The sequence below is a fragment of the Trachypithecus francoisi genome, unplaced genomic scaffold (genome assembly GCF_009764315.1).
Source record: "Trachypithecus francoisi isolate TF-2019V2 unplaced genomic scaffold, Tfra_2.0 Lachesis_group7, whole genome shotgun sequence".
Lineage (NCBI taxonomy): Eukaryota > Metazoa > Chordata > Mammalia > Primates > Cercopithecidae > Trachypithecus > Trachypithecus francoisi.
The window spans coordinates 51,412,484-51,427,169 of NW_022681472.1; the positions used below are offsets into that span (position 1 = coordinate 51,412,484).

General features: G+C 38.6%; 1 long non-coding RNA gene and 1 other non-coding gene across 4 annotated transcripts in view; both read left to right on the top strand.

Moving 5' to 3' along the window:
* The window catches only part of LOC117078740, a 558,507-nt gene that overhangs the window by 330,211 nt on the left and 213,610 nt on the right, over window positions 1-14,686 (top strand). The window lies entirely within an intron of this gene.
* LOC117079751 lies at window positions 13,547-13,648 on the top strand. The gene has a single exon (XR_004435594.1). It is a non-coding gene; the product is annotated as a U6 spliceosomal RNA (small nuclear RNA).

Below are 14,686 nucleotides of genomic sequence, written 5' to 3' on the forward strand. Positions count from 1 at the left end.
ACCAACAGTGTAAAAGTGTTTCTATTTCTCCACATCCTCTCCAGCACCTGTTGTTTCCTGATTTTTTAATGATTGCCATTTTAACTGGTGTGAGATGGTATCTCATTGTGGAGAAATGCGAGTGATGATGAGGCTTTTTTCATGTGTCTGTTGGCTGTATGAATGTCTTTTGAGAAGTGTCTGTTCATATCCTTTGCAGCACTATTCACAATAGCAAAGACTTGGAATCAACCCAAATGTTCATCAGTGACTGGATTAAGAAAATGTGGCACATATACACCACGGAATACTATGCAACCATAAAAAAGATTGAGTTCGTGTCCTTTTTAGGAACATGGATGCAGCTGGAAACCATCATTCTCAGCAAACTATCGCAAGAACAGAAAACCAAACACCACATGTTCTCATTCATAGGTGGGAATTGAACAATGAGATCACTTGGACACAGGAAGGGGAACAAGATATACCTAATGTAAATGACGAGTTAATGGGTACAGCACACCAACATGGCGCATGTATACATATGTAACAAACCTGCACGTTGTGCACATGTACCCTATAACTTAAAGTATAGTAATAAAAGTAAAATTAAAAAATTGAATCTTATTTTAATTTTTATTTCTCTAAATACTATATTTTAGACCAATAAAACCTGAGTTTTAAAAATTCCCTCTTTTTCTGTTTAACTTTATAATCCATGTAGCATATTAGTACATGTTGTGAGATAGAAAACTATTTTTCTCTGAATGAACAAATGGTCCAGTTTGAATTTTCAACCTTGACATTTATTAAATATGTGTTTTTGGATTTTTAAAAAATGTATAGTCCATCTATTAAGTACCATGTTGGCACAAACATGTTTTGCTTATTATCGCTTTTTGATGCTTGTAAGTTATGGCAGTCTTGCCCCCAGCCCCAATTTTATGGCATGTTTTCACTTGCTTAATTTTCCATGCATTTTATAAATTTTAGAGTCATTACATTAGGAAAGTCACTTTGGGATTTAATGCAATCACAAAATTACAATTGCAATTGCTCTAAATACAACTGTTAATTTGTGGAGATAGCAGATAATATTTTGAAAAAAAGAATTAGATTTAATTTTGTAAATTTCTTGATAGGAATTCTTTATGTGTAGAGAGATACTATATAGAAAACCATTTTAACTTAATTGCAGGAATAACCAAATGATAAAATGGAGTGATACACACCTTATAGACTTCCTCATCATCTTTATACACTTGGTAGATTAACACATAGTGTTGTGAAAATCTGTAGTAAAGGGCAGAGTGGCTAGAGGGTGTTTTAGAATAAAATAATTTCAAGGGATGGTGAAACTGTGTGCAAGAATATTGTTAAGGATGGGGAAGAAATGGGTGGAGAACGGGGAAGGCACTTAAGGGAGGGAGTGCAAGACTAAACTGGACACTTTGAAGGATGCTATAAAATTTTTCACTTTTACTATGGGCCCATGATTTTTATTTTCACTCTGGAGTGTGGTGATCAACATCAGGGAATGGTAGACATGGAGTTTTGGGAAGGGAGATGTCCCTCTGGACTTGGAGAGGCCAACCAACACAAACACACAGTAAAGCTGGCCCCTGGGTCCTCCTGAGAGGGAAGAGAGTGCATGCATGCTGCCGGCCAGGGGGATCTTGGAGCAGGCCAGCAGAATGCTTTGCCAAGGTTCACAAACCGAGATTGAATTTCGGCTGAATTTCCAGGAAATTTGAGCCAAATTGTGAAGGGACCTGGGCTGTGTGGAATGTCAGGTAGGAGGCATGAGGAGATCATTTACTTTAGGATTAGTTATTTGATCCAAAACTGTAAAATGAGGGGAGTCTAGGAAATATAAATTCATGGGAACCCTCCCCAGTAAAATTCTTCTATCTGCTTTGTCAATCTAGGCTTTGTGGATCTAGGGCTTTGCGGATATTAGCCTGTCTGTTCCCCCATATAGTCTTGAATGTAGAAAAAGCCAAGGCCCATAAGTTCACCTAGAATGAAAAGAACACCACCATTCTTTCTTTGCGATGTTTGATTGCAAAAAAAATTAATGTTCTTACTGAAGTAACTGTTAGTTGGAGATGGTATAGAACCCTGACTTCCTGAGTTTTCTATCATGGAGACTGAGGGAGGAATACATTGATGCCATCTGGAAGTAACTTTAGTTGTTCATTCTAGAATTGTTTGCTTACATTTTGCTAAGGCTTTAGGAAATTACATTTATTTAAAGGTTTTACAAATATGGTACACTTAAAAAAAATCTTTATGCTTCAACTCTATCTTTTAGCTATCCACGGGACATAGGATGGTATACCAGATTGAGCAACGAAGATCTTGGCTCTAGATTCAACCTTTCCACTAACTACAGGAGGGACTTGGGGACAAATCACTAAACTGCTATGGGCCCCAATTTCCTCCTCCTCCTCCTCCTCCTCCTCCTCCTCCTTCCTCTTCTTCTTCCTCCTCTTCTTCTTCTTCGCACAACGTGAAGGTTTGTTACATAGGTATACATGTGCCATGTTGGTTTGCCGCACCCATCAACCCATCATCTACATTAGGTATTTCTCCTAATGCTATCCCTCCCGCAGCCCCTCACCCCCAATAGGACCCAGTGTGTGATGTTCCCCTCCCTGTGTCCAGGTGTTCTCATTGTTCAATTCCCACCTATGAGTGAGAACATATACTGTTTGGTTTTCTGTTCTTGTGATAGTTTGCTGAGAATGATGGTTTCCCGCTTCATCCATGTCCCTGCAAAGGACATGAACTCATCCTTTTTTATGACTGCATAGTTTTCCATGGTATATATGTGCCACATTTTCTTAATCCAGTCTATCATTGATGGACATTTGGGTGGTTCCAAGTCTTTGCTATTGTGCATAGTGCTGCAATAAACATACGTGTGCATGTATCTTTATAGTAGAATGATTTATAATCCTTTGGGTATATACCCAGTAATGAGATGACTGGGTCAAATGGTATTTCTAGTTCTAGATCCTTGAGGAATCGCCACACTGTCTTCCACAATGGTTGAACTAATTTACACTCCCACCAACTGTGTAAAAAGCATTCCTGTTTCTCCATATCCTCTCCAGCACCTGTTGTTTCCTGACTTTTTAATGATCACCATTCTAATTGGCATGAGATGGTATCTAATTATGGTTTTGATTTGCATTTCTCTGATGACCAGTGATGATGAGCATTTGTTCATGTGTCTGTTGGCTGCATAAATGTCTTCTTTTGAGAAGTGTCTGTTCATATCCTTTGCCAACTTTTTGATGGGGTTGTTTGTTTTTTTTCTTGAAAATTTGTTTAAGTTCTTTGTAGATTCTGGGTATTAGCTCTTTGTCAGATGAGTAGATTGCAAAAATTTTCTCCCATTCTGTAGGTTGCCTATTCACTCTGATGGTAGTTTCTTTTCCTGTGCAGAAGCTCTTTAGTTTAATTAGATCCCATTTGTCTATTTTGAGTTTTGTTGCCATTGCTTTTGGTGTTTTAGTCATGAAGTCCTTGCCCATGCCTATGTTGTGAATGGTATTGCCTAGGTTTTCTTTTAGGGTTTTTATGGTTTTAGGTCTAACATTTAAGTCTGTAATCTATCTTGAATTGATTTTTGTATGAGGTGTAAGGAAGGGATCCAGTTTCAGCTTTCTACTTATGGCTAGCCAGTTTTCCCAGCACCATTTATTGAATAGGGAATCCTTTCCCCATTTCTTGTTTTTGTCAGGTTTGCCAAGGATCAGATGGTTGTAGATGTGCGGTGTTATTTCTGAGACCTCTATTTTGTTGCCTTGGTCTATATCTCTGTTTTGTTACCAGTACCATGCTGTTTTGGTTACTGTAGCCTTGTAGTATCGTTTGAAGTCAGGTAGTGTGATGTCTCCAGCTTTGTTCTTTTGGTTTAGGATCATCTTGGCCATGCAGGTTGTTTTTTGGTTCTGTATGAACTTTAAAGTAGTTTTTTCCAATTCTGTGAAGAAAGTCATTGGTAGCTTGATGGGAATGGCATTGAATCTGTAAATTACCTTGGGCAGTATGGCCGTTTTCATGATATTGATTCTTCCTATCAGTGAGCATGGAATGTTCTTCCATTTGTTTGTGTCCTCTTTTATTTCATTGAGCAGTGGTTTGTAGTTTTCCTTGAAGAGGTCCTTCACATCTCTTGTAAGTTGTATTCTTAGGTATTTTTTTTCCCTTTGTAGCAATTGTGAATGCAAGTTCACTCATGATTTGGCTCTCTGTTTGTCTGTTATTTGCATATAGGAATGCTTGTGATTTTTGCACACTGATTTTGTATCCTGAGACTTTGCTGAAGTTGCTTATCAGCTTAAGGAGATTTTGGGCTGAGACAATGGGGTTTTCTAAATATACAATCATGTCATCTGTAGACGGGGACAATTTGACTTCCTCTTTTCCTAATTGAATATCCTTTATTTCTTTCTCTTGCCTTATTGCCCCGGCCAGAACTTCCAACACTATGTTGAATAGGAGTGGTGAGAGAGGGCATCCTTGTCTTGTGCCAGTTTTCAAGGGGAATGCTTCCAGTTTTTGCCCATTCAGTATGATATTGGCTGTGGGTCTGTCATAAATAGCTCTTATTATTTTGAGATACGTTGAGTCAACACCTAGTTTATTGAGCGTTTTTTAGCTTGAAGCACTGTTGAATTTTGTCAAAGGCCTTTTCTGCATCTATTGAGATAATCATGTGGTTTTTGTCATGGGTTCTGTTTAGTTGATGGATTACATTTATTGATTTGCATATGTTGAAGCAGGCTTGCATCCCAGGGATGAAGCTGACTTGATCATGGTGGATAAGCTTTTTGATGTGCTGCTGGATTTGGTTTGCAAGTATTTTATTGAGGATTTTCGCATCGATGTTCATCAGGGATATTGGTCTAAAATTATCTTTTTTGTTGTTGTTGTGTCTCTGCCAGGCTTTGGTATCAGGATGCTGCTGGCCTCATAAAATGAGTTAGAGAGGATTTCCTCTTTTTCTATTGACGGGAATAGTTTCAGAAGGAACAATACCAGCTCCTCTTTGTACCTCTGGTAGAATTCGGCTGTGAATCCATCTGTTCCTGGACTTTTTTTGGTTGGTAGGCTATTAATTATTGCCTCAATTTCAGAGCCTGTTATTTGTCTATTCAGAGATTCCACTTCTTCCTGGTTTAGTCTTGGGAGCATGTATGTGTCCAGGAATTTGTCCATTTCCTCTCGATTTTCTAGTTTATTTGTGTAGAGGTGTTTATAGTATTCTCTGATGGTAGTTTGTGTTTCTGTGGGATCGATGGTGATATATCCCCTTTATCATTTTTTATTGCATCTATTTGATTCTTCTCTCTTTTCTTCTTTAGTAGGCTTGCTAGTGGTCTATTTTATTGATCTTTTCAAAAAACCAGCTCCTGTATTCATTGATATTTTGAAGAGTTTTTTGTGTCTCTATCTCCTTCAGTTCTGCTCTGATCTCAGTTATTTCTTGTCTTCTGCTAGCTTTTGAATTTGTTTGGTCTTCCTTCTCTAGTTCTTTTAATTGTGATGTTAGGGTGTCAGTTTTAGATCTTTTCTGCTTTCTCTTGTGGGCATTTAGTGTTATAAATTTCCCTCTACACACTGCTTTAAATGTGTCCCAGAGATTCTGGTACGTTGTGTCTTTATTCTCATTGGTTCCAAAGAACATCTTTATTTCTGCCTTCATTTTGTTATTTACCCAGTAGTCATTCAGGAGCAGGCTGTTCAGTTTCCATGTAGTTGTGTGGTTGTGAGTGAGTTTCTTAATCCTGAGTTCTAATTTGATTGCACTGTAGTCTAAGAGACAGTTTCTTGTGGTTTCTGTTCTTTTTCATTTGTTGAGCAGTGGTTTACTGCCAATTACCTGGTCAGTTTTAGAATAAGTGTGATGTGGTGCTGAGAAGCATATATATTCTGTTGATTTGGGGTGCAGAGTTCTGTAGATGTCTATTAGGTCCAACTGGCGCAGAGCTGAGTTCAAGTCCTGGATATCCTTGTTAAACTTCTGTCTCGTTCAACTGTCTAACACTGACAGTGGGGTGTTAAAGTCTCCCATTATTATTGGGTGGGAGTCTACGTCTCTTTGTAGGTGTCTAAGAACTTGCTTTATGAATCTAGGTGCTCCTGTATTGGGTGCATATATATTTAGCTCTTCTTGTTGAATTTATATCTTTACCATTATATAATGACCTTCTTTTTGTCTCTTCTGACTTTTGTTGGTTTAAAGTCTGTTTTATCAGAGAGTAGGATTGCAACCTCTGTTTTGTTTTGTTTTGCTTTCCATTTGCTTGGTAGATCTTCCTCCATCCCTTTATTTTGAGCCTATGTGTGTCTCTGCACATGAGATGGGTCTCCTGAGTAGAGCACACTGATAGGTCTTGACTCTTTATCCAATTTGCCAGTCTGTGTCTTTTAATTGGGCATGTAGCCCATTTACATTTAAGGTTAATATTGTTATATGTGAATTTGATCTTGTCATTATGATGTTAGCTGGTTATTTTGCCCGTTGGTTGATGCAGTTTCTTCCTAGCATCAATGGTCTTTATAATTTGGCATGTTTTTGCAGTGGCTGGTACTGGTTGTTCCTTTCCATGTTTAGTGCTTCCTTCAGGAACTCTTGTAAGGCAGGCCTGGTGGTGACAAAATCTCTCAGCACTTGCTTGTCTGTAAAGGATTTTATTTCTCCTTCACTTATGAAGCTTAGTTTGGCTGGATATGAACTTCTGGTTTGAAAATTCTTTCTTTAAGAATGTTGAATATTGGCTCCCACTCTCTTCTGGCTTGTAGGGTTTCTGCCAAGAGATCTACTGTTAGTCTGATGGGCTTCCCTTTGTGGGTAACCTGACCTTTCTCTTTGGCTGCCCTTAACGTTTTTTTCCTTCATTTCAACCTTGGTGAATCTGACAATTATGTGTCTTGGGGTTGCTCTTCTTGCGTAGTATCTTTGTGTTGTTCTTTGTATTTCCTTAATTTGAATGTTGGCCTGCCTTGCTGGTTGGAGAAGTTCTCCTGGATAATATCCTGAAGAGTGTTTTTCAACTTGGTTCCATTCTCTCCATCACTTTCAGGTACATCAGTCAAATGTAGATTTGGTCTTTTTACATATTCCCATATTTCTTGGAGGCTTTGTTTGTTTCTTTTTACACTTTTTTCTGTAAACTTCTCTTCTCGCTTTGTTTCATTCATTTGATCTTCTGTTGTCTTTTTGCTTTATTTCATTAATTTGATCTTCAATCACTGATACCCTTTCTTCCACTTGATTGAATTGGCTATTGAAGCTTGTGCATGTGTCACAAAGTTCTCATGCCATGGATTTAAGCTCCATCAGGTCATTTAGGACTTCTCCACACTGTTTATTCTAGTTAGCAGTTCGTCCAACCTTTTTTCAAGGTTTTTAGCTTCCTTGTGCTGGGTTAGAACGTGCTCCTTTAGCTTGGAGAACTTTGTTATTACCGACCTTCTGAAGCCTACTTTTGTCAACTTGTCAAAGTCATTCTCTGTCCAGCTTTATTCTGTTGCTGGTGAGGAGCTGTGATCCTTGGGAGGTTTAGAATTTTCAGCTTTTCTGTTCTGGTTTCTCCCTGTCTTTGTGGTTTTATCTACCTTTGGTCTTTGATGTTGGTGACCTACAGATGGGGTTTGGTTTTAGATCTCCTTTTTGTTGATGTTGATGCAATTACTTTCTGTTTGTTAGTTTTCCTTCTAACAGTCAGATCCCTCAGCTGCAGGTCTGTTGGAGTTTGCTGGAGGTCTGCTCCAGACCCTGTTTGTTTGAATATCACCAGCAGAGGCTGCAGAAAGCAAATATTGTTGCCTGATCCTTCCTCTGGAAGCTTCATCCCAGAGGGGCACCTGCCTGTATGAAGTGTCTGTTGGCCCCTACTGGGAGGTGTCTCCCAGTTAGGCTACACGGGGGTCAGGGACCCACTTGAAGAGGCAGTCTGTCCGTTGTCAGAGCACAAACACCATGCTGGGAGAGCCACTGTTCTCTTCAGAGCTGTCAGACAGGAATGTTTAAGTCTGCAGAAATTGCTGCTTTTTATTCAGCTATGCCCTGCACACAGAGGTGGAGTCTATAAAGGCAGTAGGCCTTGCTGAACTACGTTGGGCTCCGCCCAGTTCGAGCTTCCAGGCTGCTTTGTTTACTTACTCAAGCCTCAGCAATGGCAGACCCCCCTTCCCCAGCCAGGCTGCTGCCTTGCAGTTTGATCTCAGACTGCTGTGCTAGCAGTGAGCAAGGCTCCATGGGCATATGGGCCCCGATTTCTTCAATTTGGAAAACGAGGTTATTGGACTAGATAATCTTTTTTAAATTATACTTTAAGTTCTGGGATGCATGTGCAGAATGTGCAGGTTTGTTACACAGGTATACACGTGCCATAATGGTTTGCTTCACTCATCAACCCGTCATCTACATTAGGTATTTCTCCTAATGCTATCCCTCCAGTAGTTCCCCAACCCCCTGACAGGTCCCAGTGTGTGATGTTCCCCTCCCTGTGTCTATGTGTTCTCAATTGTTCAACTCCCACTTATGACTGAGAACATGCGGTATTTGGTTTTCTGTTCCTGTGTTAGTTTGCTGAGAATGATGGTTTCCAGCTTCATCCACGTCCCTGCAAAGTACATGAACTCATCCTTTTTTATGGCTTCATGGCATTCCATGGTGTATATGTGCCACATTCTCTTTATCCAGTCTATCATTGATGGGCATTTGGGTTGGTTCCAAGTCTTTGCTATCGTGAACAATGGTGCAAGAAACATATGTGTGCATGTGTCTTTATAGTAGAATGGTTTATAATCCTTTAGGTATATACCCAGTAATGGGATTGCTGGGTCAAATGGTATTTCTGATTCTAGGTCCTTGAGGAATCACCACACTGTCTCCCATAATGTTTGAACTAATTTACCTTCCCACCAGCAATGTAAAAGTGTTCCTGTTTCTCCACATCCTCTCCAGCATCTGTTGTCTCCTGACTTTTTAATGATCAGCATTCTAACTGGCATGAGATGGCATCTTACCTCCACTCTATTAGGTTTAAATTTCTAAGTTTATATATAGCCACTTATAGGTAGGACAAAGGGTATATATTCAGATACAATCACCAGAATTATAAGAATTACCAGAATTCCTGCTGTAAAATAAAATGAATATTTTTATTGCTCATGAATACTGCTTACTATTAAATAATATCACAGGTAGTTTATGCTTATGATCAATAACTTTTTACCCCCGACCAGATGTTTAAATGCAGGATTGTGAGAATTCATACCTAAACCTTAGCAACAATAGCTGAGTGTGTATCGGAGCATGTGTTTGTGTATAAATGTGCGTTTTCCCTTCGGAACAAAATCATCTTCAGCTGAGGAAGTGACCCTTCCAAAAAAATAGCTTCGTTACGTGAACAATCATGACCATTCAGAAGTGTAAAGTTAGTTACAAGAAAAAATAAATGTCCTTAGCTGATTTGCAGCTGTATAACTGCAGCTCTGTTTGCTTTCTCACCCTGGAGCAGTTTGGTCCTGATCTTCCATAGGAAACCTCTTCCTAACCTAAAAGAATTATGTGATGTGTCACTTGATTTTTCTCTGCAGTGTCTTTTGTTTGTTACATAATCTTAGTTCAAAAGAAAAAGATAATACTTAACCTGGAATATGGAAAGGAAACAAGCCTTATAAAGAAAAGCCAGTGGTTTGTATGGATATTTCTATATGAGGTGGGAAAGGAAGTATTGCAGGACTTCAGGAATAGCCACTTTTCTTTGAATGAGTACTAGGTAAAATGTAGAACTCACCAAAAAGTGATGTATAGAACTTTGTTTTTCCATCACCATTAAAACCCTGAGTCTACCATTTACTATTGAAGAGTAATCCTTGTAATATAATATAATCCTTATATTTATCCTTATAAATGATCATGGCTTGAATTCTTCCTTTAGCTGCATTTGGGGTCTGAGAGTGTTAAGAAAATAATTGGAATGATCTAGTACAAATCACTAATCTTACAAAAAACTTACAGCCAAAGGGAAGGGTCAATAATGATATATCATTACATCCACTGGAATGGCTACAGTTAAAAAGTCTAGTAACACCAGGTCTGAAGTGACTGGAACTCTCATACAGTGCTGGTGGGAATATAGGATGATACCACTTTGGAAACAGTTTGAAAGTTTTTTGTAAAGTTTAGCACACACTTGCCATATGACATAGAAATTTTAGCAGCCCTAAGTATTTGCCCAGAAAAAGTAAAAAAAATCATGTCTACACAAAGATTTGTTTGAATTAGCTTTGTTCATAGTAGCCCCAAATGGAAAACAACTCAAGCGTTTGTTAACAGGTTAACAGATAAATAATTCTACTACATCTAAACAATGAATATTACTCAGCAATAAAACAGATGAACTGTTGATTTATGCAACAACCTGGATGAATCTCTAGAACAGTCTTCTGAGGAAAATAAGACAGACATGAAAAATACATATTAAATAATTCAATTTATATAAAACTCGAGACAAGACAGTAAAACCTGTAGTGATAGAAAGTAGATCAGTGTTTACTAAGGCCAAGGGTGGAGGTTGGGAACTGGCTGGGAAGTGTTACAGAGCACCATTGGAGATGATAGAAATTTTCATATTTTGATTGTAATGGTGGTTTCATAGATGTATGTATTTGTCAAAACTCCTTGAACTGCAAACTGGTTCCCCACCAGAGATACAGCAAAGGTGTGGTAGTGGGAGTAGGGCGCTCCAAGCTACACAGAGTAGGGGCATGCAGTATCTGCAGAGATTTTAAAATAATGATGAAACTGACTAAAAGTCAATCTGATTTTTATTATCCCCATGTATCAGCAATTCTAAACAATGTCAGTGAGAAAATCACTTCTCTCAAAAAAATTTCATTAGTCTAAATTCAAAACAATTGTTGCTGTTATTTATTTTTCGATAATACACATGCAAGCCTCAAAGTAACACTTGTAGTTCAGGTTTTCACCAGCTATACCTTACATCAATGCAGCAGCAGCTTCCTAGGCCAGTTGTTCTCATTGTGGTCTCTTTTTATTCCAATCTATCCTTTGTACTGCCACCAAACAGCTCCTGTGATTAAAGGTACCCACTGTTTGCCTTCCCTAAAGATTAAGGACAATTGTCTAGCTAGAAAAACTAACACTTTCAGGTTCTGGATCCAGTTCTTCCTTTCTAGACCTTCATAGGCCACTTCTCATCATACTTCCTATTTTAGTATATCTCATAGTGTAGTCCATGGACCTTTGCATTGGAATCACAGCATGAGATGGAGGGCGGAGATGGATATACCTATGACCTGCCCCAAATCTGCAGCATTAGAATATCTATGGGGGCAGGTGAAATCTGGATCTCCTCAGATAATTCTTAAACTAAGCATAATAAAATTTAAGCATTTCTGCCATATCTTCACCAGCTATTTCATTGTTTTCCTGAATATGCAGTTACCATCACATAGAAACCTTTGTTTGGTAGTTCTTTTTCCTCTCCTGGAATACACCTTTCTTACCTTATATTTCCCTCTCCTTCCCCTCCCCTCCCCTCCCCTCCCCTCCCCTTCCCTTCCCCTCCCCTCTCCTCCTCTCTCCTCCTCCTCCCCTCTCTCCCTTCCCCTCCCCTCCCCTTCCTTTTCTTTCTTCCCTTCCCCTTCCCCTGTTCTTCCCTCTTTTCTTTCCTTTTTGACGGAGTCTTACTGTGTTGCCCAGGCTGGAGTGCGATGGTACAATCTCAGCTCACTGCAACCTCCACCTCCTGGGTTCAAGTGATTCTCCTGCCTCAGCCTCCTGAGTAGCTGGGATTACAGGTGTCTACCACCTGTAAGTTTTGTATTTTTAGTAGACATGAGGTTTCACCATGTTGGCCATGGCTGGCCAAGCTGGTCTCAAACTCCTGACCTCAGGTGATCTGCCTGCCTCAGCCTCCCAAAGTGCTGGGATTACAGGCATGAGCCACTGTGCCTGGCCCTTACTTTTCTTTACAAAGTGAATACTTACAGCATATTTTAAAGGCCAGTATAAATGCTACTGCTTCTCTGCTCCTCCAGTATCCTTCTTTATGCTTCTTTAACGCTTCTTACACATATAGAGCTCACATCGCTTGGTGCTATAGTTATTATGGTAGCCGTTTGTGTTATTTCCAAAATAGTTCTGGTTTCCCTTCTTCTTGACAGGATTGACTTCTTGGCCCTTGGTCATTAAGAGGCATGTGACCAGTTCTGACCAATGAGTTGTGAGTGAAAGTCTATGTGCCACTTCCACATAAGAGAGAGCATTTATTACAGCCCTATTTTCCTTTGCTGTGGCAACTTGGTAATTTTCCAGCAGTGGTTTTAGGCATTCATCTGAAGGGACAATTGACCGGGATTGCTTTGTGAGCTTTGATGTCTACCACCCACACATATATTACTTAGAGCTATTGGTAGCAATACCCATCAGTGATTTCAAGGACTTTCTGTAACAATTTGGACCCCACCCCCCCTTTTTTTTTTTTTTTTTTTTTTTTTGGCTCTTTGCTCTTCAGTAAGCTGAAGCATGTGAGAGAACATGGAGGCAGCATGGAGCACAGATTGAAAAGCGGTTTGGACCTGGGTTCAAAGCCCAGTTCTACCATTTATTAGCTGTGTAACCATGATCAAGTTACTGAAGCTCTTTAAATTTCTGTTTTTAAATGTTTTAAATGAGAAAGAAAATTTCTATTCTTAGGGATTGTGGTGATAAACAGATAAGATAAGGTGTAACCACGTTAGCACATTGCCAAGCATCTCATATTACAATGGTGACGATAAAAGACCATCTGCATCCAAGGGGACACATTGCATGAAGATTTTGCTTTCTTAAGTCACACATCAGATATCTAATTCTATTGTCTAAGCCTTCTGGCTCAGTTGGGTAGTTTTTTCAAACAGAAAAACGTGATTACATATATTGAGAAAATAATCAGGTGAGAACATTTACATAAAACTGAGAGCTAAAAATATGCTTAAACCTTTGTTTAACAACTTTATTTTTTAAATCCTGAACTTTACAGTTTTGTCTAACAGCCACAAAGAATTAGTACTGTAAAAATATCTGTGTATTAAGAGGACATACTATTTATTGTTGTTGCCTTTCTGGCACTCTCGCTAAAGTATGAAACTTAGGTATAAAGACAAAGAGATTTATAATTCAAAATGTCTTCAGAAATAATTTGATTTACTATTTTCATTTAACAGTTGGAAAAACTATAACCTAGTTAGATTATGGGATTTATTAGGGTTAAACCTCCACGTCTCTGAATCAGTGATTTTACCCTAACACCATACCTCCCTAAAGTTGATGCTTTTGTTATGGTTTACCAACAGCTGCTGTACTATTAATATCAATTTACTCTTTTACAAGAACTCTCCAGAAGCATAAAAACATACAAGAAGAGAATGAATACCCAAATAGTCCTTACCCTTATTGAATCTCACATCATTTAAGTTATTCTGTTGATTCATTCATCCTAGTATACTCAGAATTTAAATCTTATTCATGTGCCTGCTTTTGCAGCATGCATGCTAAAATTGGAATGATACAAAGAAGATAGCGTGGCTCCTGCACAAGGATAACACAGAAATTCGTGAAGCATTCCTTATTTTTACAAAGAGAAGCCTGTCAGGTGAATAGTGGACCCTTTGACAGAAACCTTACAAGCCAGAAGAGGTTGAAGGCCTATTTTCAGCATCCTTAAAGAAAAGAAATTCCAACCAAGAATTTCATATCCCATCAAATTAAGCTTCATAAGAGAAGGATAAATAAAATTATTTTCAGAGAAGACAAAGCTAAATGAGTTAGTTACCATTAGACCTGCCTTACAGAATGTCTTTAAGTGAATGCTAAACATGGAAACAAAAGATCAATACCTGATACCAGTGGCAAGTTGGATAAAGAAGTAAGACCCCATTGTCTGCTGTGTTCAAGAGATCCACCTCACATGCAGTGACACACACAAGATCAAAGTAAATGGATGGAAAAAGACCTGTAGGCAAACAGGAAACAAAAAAAGAGCAGAGGTTGCTATTCTTATATCAGACAAAGCAGACAATGATCAAAAAAGACAAAATGACATTACAAAGTAATAAAGGGTGCAATTCAACAAGAAGACATGACTATCCTAAATATACATATGCATTCAATATTGGAGCATCCAGATTCATAAAATAAGTTTTAGAGACCTATGAAGAGACTTAGGTAAACACACAATAATAGTGGGAGATTTCAACACCTCACTGATAGCATTAGACAGATCATTGAGGCAGAAAACTAACAGAGATATTCTGAACTTAAAACTCACAGTTGTCCAAATAGACCTAATAGACATTTACAAGACACTCCAGCCAACAACAGAATATACATTCTTGTCATCTGCATACAGCACATACCCTAAGATTGACCATATGCTAAGCCACAAAGTACCAACAAATTGAAAAGGCCAAAGCTATACCAACCACACTCTCAGACCACAGCTCAATTTATTCATCAATAAAGATAGAATTCAATACCAAGAAGATATCTCAAAACCATACAATTACATGGAAATTAAACAACCTACTTCTAAATGTCTTTTGGGTAAAGAATAAAATTAAGACAGAAATAAAAAATAAACTCTTTGAAACTAAGAAAACAATGTGGTTGGTA